This window comes from Lissotriton vulgaris, chromosome 4_1 (genome assembly GCF_964263255.1).
Source record: "Lissotriton vulgaris chromosome 4_1, aLisVul1.2, whole genome shotgun sequence".
Taxonomy (NCBI): Eukaryota; Metazoa; Chordata; class Amphibia; order Caudata; family Salamandridae; genus Lissotriton; species Lissotriton vulgaris.
The window spans coordinates 475,744,637-475,766,184 of NC_141691.1; positions in this window are offsets into that span (position 1 = coordinate 475,744,637).

Consider the following 21,548-nt stretch of genomic DNA (forward strand, 5'->3'; position numbering starts at 1 on the left):
GAACAGACTAATTTGCATACAGCCAGGTTCTGAAACTGGGATGGTGCAGTGAGCTAAAAAACGGTGTTGGATCTAGCCCTGATCTCTTGACTGGGTGAGAGTATTCTGTTTAATTCAGAGACTCTGTCCCTCACCACCCCTTGTTGTAAATATTTTTGTCCACCCTAAGCGTGGAAGGGTATGCTCAGATGTGAGTCCCTTGCTCATTGCACCATCAGGATTCAAGCAAGCCGGGCCGAAGAGGCTGAAATGCCAGAAACCGGTCCCCGGTAGCTTGTTTCCTTCCCAGTGTAAGAATTGGCTTTTGTAGTTTGGTTTGCCCTGTTCCCATCATGCACTGGGACAGGAACAGACTAATTTGCATACAGCCAGGTTCTGAAACTGGGATGGTGCATTGAGCTAAAAAACGGTGTTGGATCTAGCCCTGATCTCTTGACTGGGTGAGAGTATTCTGTTTAATTCAGAGACTCTGTCCCTCACCACCCCTTGTTGTAAATATTTTTGTCCACCCTAAGCGTGGAAGGGTATGCTCAGATGTGAGTCCCTTGCTCATTGCACCATCAGGATTCAAGCAAGCCGTGCCGAAGAGGCTGAAATGCCAGAAACCGGTCCCCGGTAGCTTGTTTCCTTCCCAGTGTAAGAATTGGCTTTTGTAGTTTGGTTTGCCCTGTTCCCATCATGCACTGGGACAGGAACAGACTAATTTGCATACAGCCAGGTTCTGAAACTGGGATGGTGCAGTGAGCTAAAAAACGGTGTTGGATCTAGCCCTGATCTCTTGACTGGGTGAGAGTATTCTGTTTAATTCAGAGACTCTGTCCCTCACCACCCCTTGTTGTAAATATTTTTGTCCACCCTAAGCGTGGAAGGGTATGCTCAGATGTGAGTCCCTTGCTCATTGCACCATCAGGATTCAAGCAAGCCGGGCCGAAGAGGCTGAAATGCCAGAAACCGGTCCCCGGTAGCTTGTTTCCTTCCCAGTGTAAGAATTGGCTTTTGTAGTTTGGTTTGCCCTGTTCCCATCATGCACTGGGACAGGAACAGACTAATTTGCATACAGCCAGGTTCTGAAACTGGGATGGTGCAGTGAGCTAAAAAACGGTGTTGGATCTAGCCCTGATCTCTTGACTGGGTGAGAGTATTCTGTTTAATTCAGAGACTCTGTCCCTCACCACCCCTTGTTGTAAATATTTTTGTCCACCCTAAGCGTGGAAGGGTATGCTCAGATGTGAGTCCCTTGCTCATTGCACCATCAGGATTCAAGCAAGCCGGGCCGAAGAGGCTGAAATGCCAGAAACCGGTCCCCGGTAGCTTGTTTCCTTCCCAGTGTAAGAATTGGCTTTTGTAGTTTGGTTTGCCCTGTTCCCATCATGCACTGGGACAGGAACAGACTAATTTGCATACAGCCAGGTTCTGAAACTGGGATGGTGCAGTGAGCTAAAAAACGGTGTTGGATCTAGCCCTGATCTCTTGACTGGGTGAGAGTATTCTGTTTAATTCAGAGACTCTGTCCCTCACCACCCCTTGTTGTAAATATTTTTGTCCACCCTAAGCGTGGAAGGGTATGCTCAGATGTGAGTCCCTTGCTCATTGCACCATCAGGATTCAAGCAAGCCGGGCCGAAGAGGCTGAAATGCCAGAAACCGGTCCCCGGTAGCTTGTTTCCTTCCCAGTGTAAGAATTGGCTTTTGTAGTTTGGTTTGCCCTGTTCCCATCATGCACTGGGACAGGAACGGACTAATTTGCATACAGCCAGGTTCTGAAACTGGGATGGTGCAGTGAGCTAAAAAACGGTGTTGGATCTAGCCCTGATCTCTTGACTGGGTGAGAGTATTCTGTTTAATTCAGAGACTCTGTCCCTCACCACCCCTTGTTGTAAATATTTTTGTCCACCCTAAGCGTGGAAGGGTATGCTCAGATGTGAGTCCCTTGCTCATTGCACCATCAGGATTCAAGCAAGCCGGGCCGAAGAGGCTGAAATGCCAGAAACCGGTCCCCGGTAGCTTGTTTCCTTCCCAGTGTAAGAATTGGCTTTTGTAGTTTGGTTTGCCCTGTTCCCATCATGCACTGGGACAGGAACAGACTAATTTGCATACAGCCAGGTTCTGAAACTGGGATGGTGCAGTGAGCTACAAAACGGTGTTGGATCTAGCCCTGATCTCTTGACTGGGTGAGAGTATTCTGTTTAATTCAGAGACTCTGTCCCTCACCACCCCTTGTTGTAAATATTTTTGTCCACCCTAAGCGTGGAAGGGTATGCTCAGATGTGAGTCCCTTGCTCATTGCACCATCAGGATTCAAGCAAGCCGGGCCGAAGAGGCTGAAATGCCAGAAACCGGTCCCCGGTAGCTTGTTTCCTTCCCAGTGTAAGAATTGGCTTTTGTAGTTTGGTTTGCCCTGTTCCCATCATGCACTGGGACAGGAACAGACTAATTTGCATACAGCCAGGTTCTGAAACTGGGATGGTGCAGTGAGCTAAAAAACGGTGTTGGATCTAGCCCTGATCTCTTGACTGGGTGAGAGTATTCTGTTTAATTCAGAGACTCTGTCCCTCACCACCCCTTGTTGTAAATATTTTTGTCCACCCTAAGCGTGGAAGGGTATGCTCAGATGTGAGTCCCTTGCTCATTGCACCATCAGGATTCAAGCAAGCCGGGCCGAAGAGGCTGAAATGCCAGAAACCGGTCCCCGGTAGCCTGTTTCCTTCCCAGTGTAAGAATTGGCTTTTGTAGTTTGGTTTGCCCTGTTCCCATCATGCACTGGGACAGGAACAGACTAATTTGCATACAGCCAGGTTCTGAAACTGGGATGGTGCAGTGAGCTAAAAAACGGTGTTGGATCTAGCCCTGATCTCTTGACTGGGTGAGAGTATTCTGTTTAATTCAGAGACTCTGTCCCTCACCACCCCTTGTTGTAGAAAATATTTATAGCACAACAGAGTGGACGCTGTTCATAGGAGATCCTTTGACGTCATTGAAAGTAAGTTAATTTTAAGGAGTTTTGAATTCAGATTTCTTAGGTTGTATGGGTTTTTTAAACACAATCATTTTGATTGTGGTTTTTTTTTCCCCGCTGTTACATGATGAATACCTTCAAGTCACTGATTTAAGTGAAATTTGATACATTCTGAGAACAGCAAAAATAAACTATTTAACATGTATAATTAATGTTCTGCTTTTTGTACTTATGATATACATTTAGAAATGTGAGGTAGATATGGAGAAACTGAGGCTTCTGTAAGTGTCAAAGTTAATGCTTACAGTGCTGCATTTCTGGGTACTGTTTTTTTTTTTGAAAACTGAATAGACCTCACCTTAAAGAAACCTCTTGTAAAGACATATCTGTTTCTACTTGAACCTTTTCCCTTGTCTTTTCAAATTTTTAAATACATGTTTTAATATTTTTGAAATGTTTCTTCTCTCTTTTACAGATTGAAAGTATGACAGTTAACAAGAATTATAAGGTAAATGTTTTCTACTCTTTTAACCCGCAATCCACTGCTGATGATGTCACTGATTATGTCATGAATGATGTAATAAGTGGACATGACTTACTTCATTGGTAGGCCTTCACATGTATTAATGCATACACTGCTGCACTTCTGCGTACTGTTTCATATGCTGAACTACATCTGCACTATGAGATACCTAAGCTAAGGCAACACAGGTGATGTGATTGTGAAATGAGGAAAAGAAACTCCACGTTTTTCAATTACATTACTTGTGTTTTCTAAGTTTACGAATGACATTGTGCAGATGAATTTTAGGTCTGTCTATGGACACAGAAGAGGTCTGGCCGTTGTTCAAGAGTGAAGTGGATATGTTTTAATTCAATGATAGGCCTTCACTTATATTATCTCCTCTATATTCTTCAACAAGTATAAATTTGATATGCATCCCTGAGTAGGCCTCACCTTAAACAAACTTTTGGAGAGAACACACCTTATCGTCATCCTTAATCAATCATTTAATCTATCACAATTAACATCTATTAGTTCTACTGCTTCATTTCTTTAATCCTTACTTTCCTGCGTTTGCTACTTCTCTCATTCCTTTCTCTATTACTTAATTAATCTACTCCTTCCAGTATTTTTCTCAGTCCCTCTCTTTTCATACTTCTTCATTATTATTCACTCATTCTGTCTCTATTAATGTTACTGTTTCTGAATGATCTAAAAAAAATTTAAAACAAGAACAGTAAGTATAAGGGTAGGAAACAGACAGTTATGTTACAAGAAAGACAGCTATAGGAAGTATACAAAAGATACTGTTACTCGCAATCCACTGCTGATGATGTCACTGACCATGTCAAGAATGATGTAATATGTGACATGATCAGAAGTGGATTGCGGGTAACAGTATCTTTTGTTTACTTCCTATAGCTGTCTTTCTTGTAACATAACTGTCTGTTTCCTACATAACAATTATATCCTTTTACTTCTCTTCTTAGGTAAATAAATCTATTAAACACCATTTCTGGTTTAAACCCTATAGCTGTCTTTCTTTTTACATCACTCTCTGTTTTCTTCTCTTGTAATTACTCCTTTATTTTTTATTTTTTTTAAATTTGGGGTTAGCTCCCGGTTCGCGTACCGGAGAGCTAACCGGAAAGCGAACTAAAAAAAACAGCTTGCCAGAGTGTTACACTTTCTAGCAATTTTTGTAAAAAGGGGAGGTAGTTCTGAAAAGAACTTTTTTTCTTTTATTTTTTTTTTTACTTTTTTGAACATTATTTCATTTTTTTGTATTTTTTGAACACTTTTTTGTTTTTGTTGTTGTTTTTTTAAAGGGAAAGAGGCATTGAAAATGGCTTAACAGGAGCAAAAAATTTTTTTTAAACTTCTTGCGTTTGGAACATTGGTGTTTCTCGAAAGCCAGATTAATCAATTTCACACTCATGTTAGCGCATGAAATTAGTGTTCCACAATACAAGCATGTTAGCTTCAGATGCACAAAATTTTTTTGTATGTTGGGCACTGTTTCGTTCGCCTCTGCCACTGACAGAGACAGATCAGAAGATGTTGAAGGCACCGAAGTTGGGGGGTTTTGTTGCAGTTCACGCATCTCTCCACAACTGTAGTTCATTGGATGCCACCTCTGCATATGTCGGTGCATTGTGTGATTTCCAAAGCTGTATTTTTTATTTGTTCCTCGGGATAATTTTTTTTTGCAGATAAGGCACGTAGCATATCGTGCATTGACTTTTTTTTCTCCAGAAGGAATGCTAAAAAATTGCCATATAAAGCTTTCTTTCCGATGAAATACCCGGGGTAACTCTTGGACAAATTGTGGTCCCTCTTCTTCCTCTCCGTCTTCTTCTTCCTCTTCCTCCTCTATGTTTCCAATAAATTGTGGAGGGGGTTCTCTCTTCCTATTAGGAGATGGGGGTGGTGGTGGTGGGGGTGCAGAAGCTGAAGCTACTATTACAGCCATCACAGAAAATTTTCAGGTCTTCCTTTCTCAAAGTTGAAAGTCAGAGTGAGAAAAAAGGTGGGGGCTTTCATCATTTGGGAAAAGAAATAGTTCTAAACCAATGAAAAGTGTTATTTTTAGGTCATATGACCTAGTCTTACATCATTAGGAAACCAAAAGCGAAATGAACCAATGAAAAGTTTTATAAACAAGTCACATGACCTGTTCCGCTCACGTTACGCGGAGCGCGCCGCGGATCGCTTCCGGTTCGCGGTCCGGAGCACTTCCGGGAGCGCTAACGCGGCGCGTCATAAGACGCATTACGCGACAACGTGATACGTCGCGCTTCCGCGACGCGTCACGATGTTGATTTCTAACGCGGCAGTTGCGCTAAAGGAACGTTTACCGGTTAGCGGACCGGGTCGCGGCATCAAATTGAGCTAACGGAAAGCTGACCGGTTCGCGGACTGGGAGCGAAACATACATTTTTTTTTTTTAAATGGATAAAAAACATGTAAAATATATTTTTGGATTTAAAGAAGAATACATTTTACAGCTACAGATATTAGCTTTTAAAAAACCAATGAAATTCACTGAAAAAACCATAGGTTATAGACCATATATAGTTAGGAATTAGCATTTACAAAACCTTGAAAAATTCACTGAAAAAACCATAGGTTATAGACCATATATAGTTAGGGATTAGCATTTACAAAACCTTATTTTACTCGCACAAAACCATTGAAATTCCATATATAGTTAGTTGCACTAACTATATATCGCGCACCCGCAATCCACTGCTGATGATGTCATATATTACATCATTCATGACATGCTCAGTGACATCACTGATGACATCACTGATGACATCTCAAATGACATCACTGATGACATCACTGATGACAACATCCAGTGACTGTATGTTTCTGTAAAGTTAAAATATGTCTTACATATTGAAGAATGAGTGGATGTATAAGTGTCTGGATGAAGGATTTAGTAGGTGCATGACTGACTGTATGAGTGAGTGTTTAAATGTGTCTCACTGAGTGCATGGGTTAGTGACTAAACTGTCTTAATTTGTGCATCATTATGTCTGTTGTTCTGTAAACTGTTGCATGTGTTGATAAGTAGCTATATGAGTAACTATATGGGTTATTGATTGGTTGCCCAAGTATTTGTATGGGAGACTGAGTGTGTGTGTGGGTGGCTGGGAGGTGTATGACTCTGTGCATAGATGAGTGAGCAGTTGATTCACTAGATGTATGGGTTCAAAAGTGCATGTGGAAACAGCTGTATGGGCAGTTGACTGTGTGCATGAGTGTATTAGTGAGTGAATGGATATCTCAGTGCTACATGTCAAAGTAAGTACATATGTAAAACACAGTACATGTGAGAGTTGACATATATAAATAACTGTGCATAAGAGCCAGTGAATGTGTCAGTGGCTGTATGGATCATTGTGAACTTGTATCAGGGATTGTATAAGAGAGTAAATATGTGTTAGTATATGTTTGAATAAGTAAAGTTTGTATAACTGTATAGTTGAGGAAATGGAGGTGTGATTGATTCTTTGCATGACTGACTAGGTGTGTGAGTAACTCCATGGATGAGTGACAGTCTGTGAGTGTCTGTTTACACTGATTGTATCTAAGGTTATATTAGAGTCTGAAGAGGTTCATCGTATTATCACATGAATGATATCATCAGTGATGTCATCAGTGATGTCAGTTGAGATGTCATCAGTGATGTCAGTTGAGATGTCATCAGTGATGTCATTTGAGATGTCATCAGTGATGTCATCAGTGATGTCACTGAGCATGTCATGAATGATGTAATATATGACATCATCAGCAGTGGATTGCGGGTGCGCGATATATAGTTAGTGCAACTAACTATATATGGAATTTCAATGGTTTTGTGCGAGTAAAATAAGGTTTTGTAAATGCTAATCCCTAACTATATATGGTCTATAACCTATGGTTTTTTTCAGTGAATATATATATATATATATATATATATATATATATATATATATATATATATATATATATATATATATACATATAACCACTCATATACCCACTCACAGAACCATGCACCAACTCACATATCCAGTTATACGGCCACTCACACATTTTCTAACATACCCATACATTCACTGAAACATCCACTCACAGACCCAGATAATCACTTAAAGACCCATACAGCCACTCATATACCCACTCCCACAGCCAAATATGTACCCATACAGCAACTTACACATGCACTCACAGACCCACAGACCCACTTATAGAGTAATTCACACACTCATACAGCAAAGCTATTGACCCAGCCATTCACACACCCTTACAGCCACTCACAAAGCACTCAGAGATCCACACAGCAACTCACACACCTAGTCATACACTGACCCTCACAACAACTTACACACCGTTTGACACACCCATACAGTCACTCACACACCCACTTAGAGACCCAGAAAACCACTTATACTCCCACACCCATGAAGACACTCACATTGCCATTCATACATCCATACAACCACTCACACACCCTCTCACACACCAATGCAGTCACTGATGCATCCACTCAGGGACTCAGAGAACCACTCACACTACTACTATATACCACACAGGCACACACACACTCATCCACCCACTTATATACCCACACAATCACTCACACACCCACACTGTCATTCTCACACCCGCTAATACACCCACTGTATTGAATGTGTTGTTTTTTATTGAATGTTTGCTTTTGGTTGGGAACAGATCTGCCATGGAACTGCCTGCAACATAGCTGGCAGGACCCTTATTTGGTTGAGGATCTGTGGCAAATCCACAGATCAGAGTGAGAAATGACAAAAAAGTATTTGAAAAAAAATAGTGTTTGGGAAAAGAAGTGGCTCTGAAAGGAGCCTCTATGTTTATGGTGTGTAGATGATAAATACACATAGAACAGGATGCAGTTTTTTAAATTGTTGAGGCGCACCCTGTTGCCTGTGTCTGTGAAATGGACTCCGTCTTTTCTATGGATTCCATCCATGTCGAAGTATAAGTTGTTATGGTACATAGAGCCGACGTTTTGGTATCGGAGAAATGCAGAAACAGCTTTATTGGCATGCTTCCTGGATTTCTCTAACTGTGGACCAAATTGGGTTGACCACTTCCACTTCTGTCTTGGACAAATTTTGGAGAATGCCAAGGCACTATGTCAGAAAAGTGATACTAATTTACTAGAGATATACTACCCCAGCAATTGTGCCTAGGCCATTGCCACCACTGTGCACAATGATTAGGTATGTATGTAGGCAATCCACAATGCCACAATGCCAAAGGCAGCAATTTATGCCACTTTAACCATCTCTGGCCAATCCAAGTAATGTCTACATTAGGTAAACCTAGATGCCTATCAATGCCACTCTTTCTAGCACTCTCTCTGACCCAAGCATAAAACTATGGCCCACATTCCAGCATCTGATCCTTTTGGAGACAATCAGGAGCAGTACAAATGTAAAAGACTACAGCAGAATGAATCAGGTTTGAACGGGGAACAGTCAAAACACCACGTGTTCCGACTCCACAAGCCCTACTACGCATGCCTTAACCACGCATATGTAGTGTAGTTCCTATTTTCCCAATAGGCTCTGCGCATTGGAATAACATAAACAGCAGTGTAGACGTACAACTTAGGTCATCTAGGTCTCTACTGACTATGTTAGACTTAATTTAGGTTTGCCAGCAAGCTCAGACGTCACTAGAAACTTTTCTCAAATGAACAGGGAGGAGTGAATGTCCCTGATTAGACAAGAAGGGATTCAGTTTCTGACAACTGCATAAACATGACAACTTTGCTCCCTGAGATTAAAGACTGTATCTCTAGAGTCGTGCTTAGTTCCACCAGATTGCAGAGAAATAGAGAGACGGGTGTTTTCAATAAAAGGTGTTATTTTATTGAGCAATCTTCTTTCTCATGCAAGAGAAATTAATTGCCACAATTGCAATACTTCTTATAAAGTAAAGTGCGTACAGTAAAAGTAGTATTATGCAATAATACTGTAAAAGCATTGATATGGTTTCTTAGCCATATGATACTTAAAATGGATAAGATATATACATACATAAAAACATTGACTAACGAACTCAACTGGTGCTTCTAAGATACACCTACCCCAGTGTACCTGACCTAAGCCTAATACGTGGGAAGGAGTAAGTAAGTAGCAGTTTTAGGTTAAAGTTAAGTTATTTGCCAAGTATCGGAATCAAGAATTCTCTCTAAGGTTTTAATCAGCTCCGTACCTTGGTTATAGAATGAAGGAGGTCTTGTATCTCATTTCCCAGGACTCGATCTCCCAGCAACCCGCAAGGGTGACTCGGGAACACCGGAGCTGGATTTTCTCAGCATCAGAAAAGGCAGTTGCTCCAGCGCGTCAAAGGGGAGGGGCAGCTTCCTTCGGCTCTTGCATCAGCTGGGCTTCGGATAAGTAGATAACCGCTCCGCTCCACACCACGGTGTGTTTGCTTAAGGCAACGTTGGAATATTTATACCTGAAAGGTGCCAGGTTTGACGTAAGTTTGGACATAAGACGTCATTGAGAACCAGCAGTTCTTTCTGGACTCCAGGAGTTCTTGTGCAAATCAAAACAAGAGCAGGGGGGGGGGATTCCCGGGCTGCTGGAGGCTTTATTGCATAGTCCCTTTTTATTTACTGCAGGTTTATCGAATTTGATTGGTCAGTTTGAACCTCTTGGATTGTAGCAAAGTTTGGTCTTCTGCTATTTCTTGGGAGTCCACTGGGCCTACTACTTATTATCAGCCACATGATTGTGGTTTCACCAGATCGATGGAAACAATTCGGTTTTCCTTTTACCAGCAAGTGGCGATAGTACTACTGATCTTGTTCCGCTGACAGCTAAGACAGGTACGGCTTTTCTGTAAGAAGGCCCAAATTCCTTCTTTACCGCGATCTTTTCTCTGACCAGATCCCCAATCTTTCGAATCCAGACAGGTCTTGCTGGGATAGGTGGTTCTTCAGTGGTTGTTGGCTTAAACTTTGTGTTACTTAGACTTTTTCTTGTTTCATTCAAGTCCTGTAAAACAGCCAAATGATCTTTGATATCAAAAGGTTTTTCTTCTACCACTGAAGTCTGACGATCCAGATCCTGGATAATCATTCTATTATCAAACATAAGTTCATACGGACTGAAACTTTTTTGAGAATTTATGGTATTAAGACTACGTTGGACACTTATTAAATGTTTGACCCACCCATCACCCGAACCTAATACGCTTGCCGTTATAGATTGCTTTATGTCACGGTTTTTTCTTTCCACTACCACATTTCCCTCAGGATGGAAGGGAGAAGAGTACCGCAATGCAATGCCCATGCTGGTCATGGCCTCTTTGTAAGCTCGAGAGCTAAACGCAGGACCCTGGTCAGAATGTAGCATGCCAATTGCGTATGTGCCGATAAAGACTCGCAAATCTTTTTTAACAGTTCTGCCGTCAGCCAAACGCTGGGGTCTAAATTTTTAGTGAATCAAGTCTTAATTATTATGGAGACGCATTTCTCTGGCTGGATTTCTGCGTTATAGATCGCCTGATGCTTTCTAATAAAGGTGTCCTGGCAATAGTCTGGTCCGGTTCACAGCTGCGATCTCTGTTGCAGTCGGGACAATCCATTGCAAATCTGCAAATTTGCAAGCTCATCCCCGGCCACCAGTATTCTGATTGTAATTGTATTAGAGATCTCAAGATCTGTTGCTGCCTCGGACCCAGTCCCATGTGTGCGTCTTTCATCAAGAAAACCCTCCGGTTCATGTTTGGAATTACTCTATCCCCCACTCCAGGGATTTGAGCAAAAGGAACGGAGTTTGCATCGATTATGTATGTATTACTGAGTGGATAGTTGAGAGGTAATGCTGTATAATCGCCTTTTAATGACGCTTTTACCTCCAGCATGGTTTCTCCATCTATTTGTTTTTCTGAATGCTTTTTTGTGGCTACGGAAGCCGATTGAACCGCTGCCGCTGTGGCTCTGTTAGCCAATGAATTCCCTGCAACGTGAACCCCATCACGTTGATGACTCAGTGTATGTATCACGTGAGTCTTTTGTAGTTCTTTCTTCAAAAGAACTACTTGTTCCCAAAGCGTTTATGCTTTATTGTGGCACCTGTGTCATCTTTGTAACCGTTTTAGCTCCATGTCTGCATGCCACTGTTGTATGACTTGACGCAGTAATGCGAATCGCACACTATTAGTGTGGGGAATTTGCGTTCGGCATTTTCAAGCGCCATTTTTAAAGATCTTATTCCAGCTCGCTGAGCTGAACAGTTTCTGAGTGATTCAGTTTTGGTAATCATCGGTTTGAATTTACCAGAGCACCAGCGGCCTTTAACAATCAAGCACGCTGCATTGTAGGATTTTTCCTCTACATTGTAATGCTGTGCAAATCTGTCCATATAGATTATACAGGTATAATGTTTGAGAGGCAGAATTTCGATTGGCAGAGGATATTCTTGTTCTTATTCTAGATCATCTAGTTTTTTCAGTTTCGGATCAAAATAATATTTAACGTCTTCTGTAGCAAGAGAATTTTCCCATTGTATCCATTCTGGATCTAATGCCACTGTATTCAGATTGCGTGGACTTGTTAATGCCTCAAGGGCTGATTCTGCTGAATAAACAGTTATTCTTTTGCCTTGGGCTAAGGCTCTTTCTCCTGCTACAGCAGTTTGAACCGCTGTCAGAATTTTTTCTGTAGAACTGAACTTCATTTCAGTTTGACTGTACAACTGTGATTTGTAAGCTATAGGTACCGTTTCTCCCTCATTGGAGGTCAGGTACGTGAATCCGCATCTTCCTGTGATGACTCGGATTACAAGGTTGCGTACGTTGTCGCGAGTTTGCAATTTTGTTTTAGTTAACATGTCTGTTTGCAATGATCTCAAAATTTCTGTGTGTTTTTGAGTCCAATGTATTGGTTTAAAATCAAGTTTTATTAATTCATAGAGAGGTTTAACCCTCTCCGCATAATTTGGAATGCATCTTCTACCGAAATTCAGGAAGCATAGTATTGATTGTAAATTTTTCTGCGTTTTTGGTGCTTGGAGTACTGCACACTTCTCTAAGAAGTTGTCTGCCAGGCTTTTGCCTTCACTTGATAATTCATATCCTAAAAATAGGACTGTTAGACGGGCAATTCTTGACTTTTTAAAGTTGAATTTGTAACCCTCTGAAGCGAACCCAAGAATTATGGTGTTCACTCTTTTTAAGTGAGTCTTCAGGTCATAGTCTGTAAGATAGATGTCATCGACATATGATAATGCCTCCTCATCATATATTTGTAGTAATTCTGTTACCCTTGCTGAGAATAATCCTGGGCTATTCTTGAATCCCTGTGGGAGTCGGCAAAATTGTTTTTGCGACCCCATTATTGAGAAAAAGAAAATTAGCTCTGTCGGATAGCGAAACAACTAATTTGCAAATTCTATCTGTATGCAATGTAAAAACCTCCCTCTGACAGGAATTCACAACAGGTTCTTACAATGAATAAAAAGAAAGCCTGTATAGAGCTAGTTTTATCTTTATATTTTTCAAAATTCATTCAAAACAACTCATAAATGACTGTCAATATCTTAGTAAAAGTGCAAAAAGTGACAATAGTGAATAGTGATCGTGTGACACATACAATATGTACAATAATGAATTTCAGTATAGACAATTTATACAAATATATACAAGTTTGACTTTCAAAATTTCTTTAATTTTATTTAACGATTTGTAGAGCGCCTGGTGACCCTGGTGACCCGGAGGCATCCCCGCGCTATAAAAAACGTGTAGTGACCAAGGGAGGAAAGAGGTACTTATTTGGGGAAAAGAAGAGTTTTCCGTTTTTTACGGAAGAGGAGGTGGCAGGGTTCCAGCCGCAGACCGCGGGGGAGCGAATTCCATCCTGAGAACGCTTTTACTGCGAAGCGTCGACCGCCTGTGCGCACCTTCCTGAATCTAGGGACATTGGCCAAGCGCTCGTTATTCGAGCGCAGGAGTCTGGGAGCCTTGTATGGGGTGACGTCTCTCAAGATAGCAGGGCCTAGACCGTTGAGGAGTTTGTGGGCGGTACACAGAGCCTTAAATTCTATCCTCTGCCGTACTGGAAGCCAGTGTAGGGCCTTGAGCGCTGGTCTGGCAGAGCGCTGGTATGGAGGGGAGATTCATAAGGAGCTGGGCAGCCACATTTTGGGTGTGCTGAAGTTTTGCCAGGGTAGATTCGGGGGCTCCTAGATAGACAGCGTTGCTATAGTCTAGCCGAGCAAGGATCAGACCTTGAACCAAGAGTTCCCTTGATAGGGGAGGGAGTAGCGGAAGGATCTTGCGGATGGAACGCATGAGTCCGAAGTAGGTTCCTGCTGTTTTGGCTGCCTGGGTCTTCATGGACAGCTCAGGTTCAAGCCTGACTCCCAAAGTCTTGATTTCTTTTTTCGGGGTGGGCACCTCCCCGAAAACGTCAGGCCAGACCGATGGGGGGATAGTAGTCCATTTCTTGCCCATGAGCATGACTTCGGTTTTAGATCCGTTGAGCTTAAGTGATGACTCGCACATCCAGTGGTGGATTTCCTGGAGGCAGTTCAACAGATTGTCTGGGTGGTTGTCAAGATGTGAGAGTGAGACGACCAATTGCGTGTCGTCCGCGTAGCTCACTATCTTGATCCCGAATGGGGCGACTACATCTTCCAGAGGGGCCATGTACGCGTTAAACAAAGTGGGACTTAGCGAAGGCCCTTGGGGACTCCGCTCGAGAGGGGGAGCGGGGCTGAGCGGGAGTTGCCGTCCCATACCTGGAACGAATGGCCTGATAGAAAAGATTCTATCCATGCGAGCGCAGTGCCCCCGAGTCCTGCCCCGGCCAACCGGTGGAGTAAGACACGGTGGTTCACCGTGTCAAAGGCTGCACTGAGGTCCAGGAGGATCACTGCCACTGACCCTCCTGAATCCAAAATGCACCTTGCCTCCTCGATGACAGCGAGGAGGGCGGTATCCGTGCCGTGGCCGGGAGGAAACCCAGTTTGGGACCGACGCAGAAGGTTGTTGGATTCGAGGAACTGGGACAGTTGTACATTGAGCAGTTTCTCAGCCATTTTGCTAATGCATGGGCGAAGCGAGATCGGCCAGTAGTTAGCCAGATCGGTGGGGTCCAGTTAAGGTTTCTTAAGAAGAACTTTGACTACAGCACTCTTCCAACTCGGAGGGACAGAGCCTTGGGACTGCGAGATGTTGATCAGCTCTGTGATAGTGGGCACGATGGCAGGGGCCACTGTTTTCAGGAATCTGATGGGAACGGGGTCACGGGGGGAGCCGCTTTTCATCTTGGCCAGAGTCTTTCCTACTTCGTCCAGAGATACTGCCCTAAATGCGGTCAGCTGAGGGTGTGGGATGTTTCCTGTTTGGTTAATAGGTGCATCAGTGTCCGTGTAGTTAGACAGACTGGGAGGTGGGCGGGAGGCTAGGATACGGGAGATTTTGGAGTCAAAGTAGGTTGCCAGTTCATCACTTCTGTCCGGAGGGGGCATGTTGGACGAGGGGGGCGCTGGTATTTTCAGAAGCTCTTTGGCGATGAGGTAGGATTCTCTCGCCGAATTGGTGGAATTTTTTATTCTGGCGTCGTAATAAGAGGCTTTGGTGAGTTTCAAGGTGGATTTATAGGTTCTCACCGACCTACGGTAGGCGTCTTTGCTAGCATGAAGCCAGTCCTTACTCCACAGTCGCTCCGCTTTTTTGCATTCTTTGCGGAGAGTTCTGAGTTCCGGGCTGAACCATGGGGCTGATCCTATTTTCCCGTTTTTATCCTCACGGGTTTTTATGGGGAGGATAGAATCGAGGGAGGTGGAGATCCACTCCCTGAAATTTCTGTCCTCTGTGACCGGGTCCTCCGGTGGACTAGGGGTTGTAGAGTTCAGGGCTCTGGCCCAGTCCTCTGCAGAGAGTCTGGACCATGCCCTGTCCCTGGTGTAGGTTGCGGGCTTGGGGGGCTTCCTGAATGTCCCTGGCAGGAGGAGAGGGACCAAAAAATGGTCCGTCCACAGGAGGGGAAGGGACGTTTTGGCTTGAAGGGTGTGGATATTGGTAAACACTGGGTCTAGCAGATGACCCTTGATGTGTGTGGCTCCGGAGTTGGTCAGTTGGAGGCCATAGGCCGCCAGGTCTAGGATCAAATCAGCTGCCCCTGTGTCTAGGGGGTCGTCAAAATGGATGTTGAGGTCTCCTAGTATAGAGAAGTTGGAAGTAGAATGGGCCAGTGATGATATTGATTCTAGGAGAGCGCTAGCGAAAGGGCCAAAATGGTCAGGAGGACGATATACTAGGAGGCCTGACAGCGAACTTGTCGGCGCTAGCTGGATGGTAAAATGACAGCTTTCAGAGTCCAAGATGTGGGCATCGTTAGTTCTACAGGAGAAGTGATCCCGGTGGAGGATGGCTAGTCCGCCTCCTCTGCCGGAGGGGCGTGGTTGGGACTGGATAAGGAAGCCGGGGGTAGGGCTAAGACCACGTCCGAGTCCGAGTGGTCAGTGAGCCACGTTTCCGTAAGGAACAGAATGTCAAGGTCGTGGTCTACCATTAGGTGGTTAATGAGCAGAGCATGCATGGGGAGTGATCTGCAATTCAGTGCGGCTAATTTAAGGCCAGGGTGTGAGACAGGTGGGTTGGTGAGTTGTAGCTGGACTGGGTGACAGAGTGTACAGCTAGTGAAAGGTCCGTCTAGGTCATGAACATAATTGCACGTGCTGTCGTTAGTGGGTCTGAGACTTAGGAGGTCCTGACGCGAGTAACTTACCCTTGTGGGAGCTGGACCCGGCATAGGTTCTGGCCCTGAGCACGGTCGAGCGCGGACGAGCGCAGACGGGCTTGCCTTAGGCGCTCCCGCTGCGCTCGTCCGCTGCGCTTGCGTGAAAGGCACATTTATAGAGAGGGAAGTGGGCGTGGCCTCACGTGGGGGTGTCTCAGCGTTCTCAGCTGAGAAAGGCCATCAGCTAATACAAATTGGCAGAATCCTGATTGTTGCTTGTCAATTTTGTTGGGATTCTGGAATATTAGGGCCAGTAGGAAAATATCGACGTTTCGACCCTTAAAGCGCCAGGATGAATGGGGTCGCAGCGGGTCTTTCTCAAGACAGGTGTATAGGGCACGACAGTCTGTGAATAAGTCAGAAGGGAAATGTGTCAGAGGAGGTTGGCTTTAAGGCTCAATGGTTTGCCTAATAATGTGGGCGGTGATTGTACTCACCCTGGGGTTCAAGTGCGGATAAGTCACCTGGACCGGGTTGGCATAAAATCCTTAGATCTGTGAACAAAAGGGGGGGAATTGTCAATCTCAGGCGGTGCTGCTGAGTGTGACACAAAAACAATTGAGTTCGCGACAAATCGCATCATTTAAAACTAAGTGATTAGCACATCACTATAAAGTAACATGAGTGTTGCTCAAACACATGTGAGAAAGTGCTTATTATTTGGCATCTGGTAGCCAAAATGTTTGTTTACACGTGGCATTTGAGCGAGTAATTTAACTTGTTGCCACTTGTGTGAACTACTTAATGCTTCACTGGAATCGTTTTCTAAAGGAAATGTTCCATTGTCAAGTAACAGAGGAATTATTCCAATGCCGCCCATGCCAGTTAGTATGTTGCCACTTGCGCAAACTTGTTGACATTCTTCGTTAAAGTGCATACCGCATTGCTGGGAATTCACAACTAATTATTGCGTAAGCACATGTGCACGATGTCGGCATGTTATTCTTAACTAGTGCCCGTCTGTTAAAACGGTGAGCCTCGCATTCTGAAGACGTCGAGCAGTTATGTTTACATAAGCAATAGCGTGCACCGAGAGTGCCGGGTGAATCATTTAAAAATACCCCACTCATTTGTCAAGCGGTGTTTACCGGTAAATGTGAAAGAGAATTTCACTACGCTTCACGGCTGCTTGATGAAACGGCTGCAATTAGTCAGCTTACCGGCGCCACCGGAAATGAAAGGTTTTAAAGCGTCCTGCCTTGATAACGCAAGGACGTCACTGTTATCACGTGATGTTCTTAGAAACAGGAATGTTTGTTGCTACTTCGTCCGCAATGGACCTTAAAATTATTGGATAATGCAAGTTAGGTACACCTAATGCACAATGTCTCATCTGTATAAAAAATTGGCGATGTGCCATAATTCACGTTTCGGGTGTCCCTTCTACACAATTTCTGATTGGAAAAAAGGGGCATATTCAAGATCGTTACCCCGTTTAAATAAATGCAGGGTCATAGATATTTGACCTTATTTACACATTAAACAGTTCAAAGTGGGTTCAACAAATGCATACATGTGAAAACACGTGCATAAATCTTCAAATGCTACCACATTACTGATAAATGCAGAGTCGTACGGCCCGATTCACAGAACTAACTTAAGACAAAACCCTAAACTTACTACTTTTGGTATTCACAGAAGTTAGTATTTTGTCTTAAGTTTGTCTTAAGACAGACTTAAGACAAAATCCTAACTTAAGTCTGTCTTAAGTCTGTCTTAAGACAAACTTAAGACAAAATCCTAACTTCCTAATTTTGCTAGAACAAGGCCATGAAGTCGAGCCCTCACTAGTTTCTTTTCTAGTCGCTCTATTTTTTGCAATTTTTCATTAAGTGTGGTGTCTACTGAAGTGTGATTTTCTCTCATTAAGAAGTTTGATGCTCCCTGATCTTGTATGAGTTTGGCAATGTAATCTTCACTGTAAGAGAGAGTTTCTATCTCTGCCATATCAGAATTATTCTGTCGTGATTGTCATATGGTGCACCTGATGTTAAATGTGACTGATGATGACTAATCAAGTTATTCAGAAGGTACAAAATAAATGAAGGTAAAAAGAACCCTCGCAGGTCAGCACCTGCTAATACAATTTCATGAAAAAACTGGGGTTGACCCTGTGTCCCTCAGAACCTGGGTAGTTTATGATTAAAAAGAAAATTGGTTCTGTCGGGTAGCGAAACAACTAATTTGCAAATTTTATCTGTATGCAATGTAACAACCTCCCTCTGACAAGAATTCACAACAGGTTCTTACAATGAATGAAAAGAAAGCCTGTATAGAGCTAGTTTTATCTTTATATTTTTCAAAATTCATTCAAAACAACTCATAAATGACTGTCAATATCTTAGTAAAAGTGCAAAAAGTGACAATAGTGAATAGTGATCGTGTGACACATACAATACAATGTGGTCCAAGCCTACTTAGAACCCCGAAAACAACCCAATTTGAGAGACCAATTGGAATTACCTCCGGTATTGGGTCACTTCAAATGCGGTATGTGTAAAGTATGTCCATTATGTGTGGAAGGGCCAGCACTAACTCATGGAAATAAGACCTATAAATTTCCCTCTCTGACCAATTGCAACACTCCCAATGTAATTTACATCATCTTGTGCCCCTGTGATAAGGCATACATTGGTCAGACAACACAAAAAGTTAAGCAGAGGATTTTACAGCATATGAGTCGCATCCGATGTAAAACGCAAGGGGCACCAATGGTAGAGCATTTCACGACCAATAACCATCCCGCAGAAAGTCTAAGATGGAGGGTACTCGAGAAAATAACTGTTAACCCAAGAGGTGGATCAATGTCAACAGCACTGAATAAAAAAGAATGCAAATGGATACACCAGAGTTCTTCAAACTGTGGGGCGCACCCCCCCAGGGGGGCGCGACACCATCCCTGGGGCGCGCGCGCACTCCACCCGAAAATCTTACATTTGTCTTTCACTAGAGAACTCCGGTAGAGGGGAGGGAGGGGAAATCATCGGGCCGACCAGCCCATGCTTTTCTCTGTTAATCACCGTCCCAGGAGGGGGTTAATTGTTAGAGCTGCGGTGGAAGGCAGGAAGTCTCCTCTGTTAAACCGAAAGCAAAGGAAGACAGTTCTGTTCCTTCGCCTTTGGTTTCAGAGGAGACTCCTTGCCTACGGATGGGCCACATTATCGTACTTGGTGTTAAGTGGCAAGATCTGTATTGTATTTTCTTGGCTCGCGCCGGGTTCATACAAAAAGCCGAGATTTTTCCCCTCATCGGTGCATACTTTGCAGTGTTCTGAAAGCTGCGAAGTTAAAGATAACTGTCTCTTAATTAAAGTAAATAAAGGCAAAGTCCATTGTAAAATGTATAGACTTTATGAAGACAATCTTTTTGATAATTTTGTCATGCTTAAGCCTTAAATCGTCATGAACAAATGGCCAGTATGGCAGTATTTAGCAACCTTACCAGTGAGTGGGAAACGCTGAATGTGCAAGAATGGCTCCAGTGCTGCTTTCCGGGTTCTCTCAATTCAGTGCTGCTGGCGTCCATAGCAAGGCAGGGGCACCGGAAGGGGCTCTTTCTCAGGGCACAAGGTAGTTGCAAGGCGACCAGTCTCAAGGCAGGCATTAGTTAAAATATTATTGCTGTGTTGGCTGCCTGGTCCATTCGTTCACCACCCTCACCCATACCCTCTCCCCCCTCACCGTTTGATTTACCCATATACTATTTGCCGGTGACAGACTGCGTAACTGCAGTCCTTACTAACAGAGGGCATGCAGGCACTGCAGCTCTGAGCTGCTCAGAACTGCCAAGCCTTTTGAGCATTAAATGAAAAGGATGCCACGTTGCTTTGGGCCATACCAACATACCTCAGTGCTGCACGTTTGACCTCTCACACACCTGCTTCTGGTGTGTCTTCCCTTAGTCTTGTAACTTCACCATGACGTGGCCCAAGACACTGTGCCTGCAGAGGTGCCCGTAAAATGCAGGGTGGAGAAAACCGGCGCTAGCAGTTTTGACCCTAGCAAGAGGCTTTGCTAGACAATTAATGACACTGTGGTGCATAGGCTTGGAATATTGGAGGTCACAGGTATGGGGCAACCATGAGCCTGCAGTGGACTGAGTACTGTTTAAGACTAGATGTGGAGCACAACCTGAGGATGGCAGTAGCAAATATCCATCCACAGATTGACCGTCTGTGGTAAAAAACATGCACACCCGTCACATTTATGTTGGTGGTGTTATTATTAATCTATGTCATGTGTGGAACAATGATTCAGAAAAGGGGGCGGTGATGAACAGAGTGTCTGAATTAAGCAGACCACTCTTACCCAGTCCAAGGATCAGGGCTTGATCCATCACCGTTTTTTAGCTCACTGCACCATCCCAGCTCAGAACTTGGCTATATGCAAATTAGTCTGATCCTGCCCCAGTGCATCATGGGAACAGGGCAGACCAAACTACCAAGCCAATTCTTATACTGGGAAGGAAACAAGCTACAGGGGAAACGGTTTCTGGCATTTCAGCCGTCTTCGGCCCGGCTTACTTGAAACCTGATGGTGCAATGAGCTAGGGACTCACATCTGAGTATACCCTTCCACGCTTATGGTGGACAAAAATGATTCAGAAAAGGGGGTGGTGATGAACAGAGTGTCTGAATTAAGCAGACCACTGTTACCCAGTCCAAGGATCAGGGCTTGATCCATCACTGTTTTTTAGCTCACTGCACCATCCCAGCTCAGAACTTGGCTATATGCAAATTAGTCAGGTTTGAAGACACTATCTACCTCCAAACCTCAGGGACTACCATGGGGGGCAATTTTGCTCCTTCCCTGGATAATCTGTATGTTCACATGTTTGAACAGTCATCTAACCCCTTTTTCACATCTATAGTATGTTGGAAGCGCTATATTGATGATGTGCTAGTGGTATGGAGAGGTGACCTAGACTCAGTCCTACGCTTCCATGAGTTGTTGAACTCTCAGAACAGATTTCTGCGGTTCACCATTGAGACTAGTAAAGAGAAGATTGCATTCCTGGATCTTTCCATTTATGTCACGCCAAATGGTCTGGAAAGTGAACGCTTCCGAAAACCCATGGCAAGGAACTCGCTGCTATTGTACGAGAGCCAGCACCCCAAATCTCTGCGTGACAACGTGCCGTTTGGTCAGTTCCTCCGGCTACGGCTGAACTGCTCCACCCTGGAGACCTTCGAACACCACGCAGCTAACTTGTCAGATCAACTGGTAGAGAGACACTACCCCAACAGCAGGTCCAATTGTGTCCAAAAGACCATCAGAAGACATTGGCGTATCT